We start from the raw sequence: 1,978 nt of genomic DNA, 5'->3' as shown, positions 1-1,978 counted from the left end.
AACTGCTAAACAGAAATGCTCACTAGATGAGAAAGAAGACGAGGAGAGTGATGAACAAAATGGGGATAGTGGATTAGCTACCCATGTCAATCTTCTAATAATACTAACTCTTCACCTCAATCTATTGTTGGTAACCCTGCATGCTTAGAGGATGAAATATATGATCCTTTCAACTAATTAGATAAAAAGTCCCTTGTTGATGACTTCGATACTTACTATAATGAAGGCCATTACGACCATATAGAAAAATTATATGGACATGAATTTACTATTGTTATATATGCCAAAAATACAATAGCTAATCTTGCATCCACAATTGATGGTATTATCTTGTTTCTTATATTGGTGGTTTGCGATTCGTTTGTGCTCATGATGATGCTAATAAAAATTATAGTTTTAACATTGTCGCTACTGCTTGTAATTATTATGAGAGAGGACACTTATTTCCTTCGTCTCTATGTCCCAAGTACACTAAAATTGCAAGAAACCGCTTATATCATGCATTGGTAATTACTTTGTGTTAATGAATTGTTCTTTCATGACATGGCAATGCCTCGGAAGAGGGGTACACTTTGATATTACATGCTCTATGTTACCATGTGCTTTCTAATTAGAGCCAAATATTTGTTAAATAAATTTGGCTTTGATATACTTTGGTATCTTGGTGAAATGATTACATGAGAAAAGCCTAGTAATATGTCTTTAAATAAAGCATCGCTTGTGAGTCGATCTAGAAGTTTCAAATAGTCATTTTATTCTGGTGTTTCACCACACAAATTTTCAAAAATAAAAAATAAAAATAGAGGAACCTAAAAAATTCTTAAAAGAGAAGTGATTGGAAGGTCGAGCATCGTAGAAGTAGGGGACGACCATGAATATTTGTGCTCACGCCCATGGAAACAATGTAAATGTTGTAATGGAAGTTTCTCATAAAAATAATTATCCCCTTGTATATACCAATGTACTTTAGTTTTAAAGTGCAAGAATTGCCTTTAGCATATTATGATGCGACTGTATGCATTGATGTGCTGAAAGTGAATTTTTTATGTTGTTGTTTATCTGGGTGAAAATCAACATAGCATGCTAAAATCGTGAGAATAATCAAGCTCCGTTGTCGCAGCCCCGCAATTCTTGGCCGCTCCCCGCCCCCTCCGTTCCCGCCATCACCTAGGCATTGGCTCTCACCTCAGCCCTGGCGAGCTCTGCAGACCGAAATCGAGCTTGGTGCTGGCTAAGTTTTTGATGAATCCCCCCCCCTAGTTGTTTTTGCTATTTGGTACGAGCTAGGACTATTCATAGTGGAGGTTGTTCTATTGTGTAGATGAGATGGCGTGATTCAGTGTCTTATGATGATCCCTACTTCCAGGAGGAATATCACTGCGATGAAGATGAGGACATTGCCATGATCATGTTGAGTGACATGGAGAAGAACAAGCAGCTGAAACAAGCCGTTCCGTTGTCGTCCATGAGGTGATTCGTAGGAGGAGGCTAGACAGCCCTAATAGACTAATGCACATTAGGGTTTATGAACAATTTTGTGCTGAATTTCAGGTTTTGGATTGAAGAAATATGTAACAAAGTACTAGTACCATTTGTGTGGGATATATTTCACATCAATTCCATATTATTCAGAACATTTCATATGCAAAAAATACATATGGTAAAAATAGAACCTGGAATTTAGGTACCCGATTTTTATATACGATGTAAAAGCATGATTGTTTTTTGTTACCATAGCCAAAATATTTGTCTACCCTTGGAGATGATCTAAGCTTGTTCCACATCCACCAAAGCCACAACCATTGACGACAAGTACCATACCACCGACTGTGGCTAAAATACTGTAACTCAAGTCAGTTGACTTAGCCGTCACTAACATGTGGGCCCTTTCACAAGCTGGCCACACGTTAGTGACCGAAAGGCATCACATTACTTATGTCAGATCACGCGAAATTACAACTTTGTCCAAAGTCAAATT

Source organism: Triticum aestivum, chromosome 6A, assembly GCF_018294505.1.
Source record: "Triticum aestivum cultivar Chinese Spring chromosome 6A, IWGSC CS RefSeq v2.1, whole genome shotgun sequence".
Classification (NCBI taxonomy): Eukaryota; Viridiplantae; Streptophyta; class Magnoliopsida; order Poales; family Poaceae; genus Triticum; species Triticum aestivum.
Note: the sequence above shows the minus strand (reverse complement) of the source record.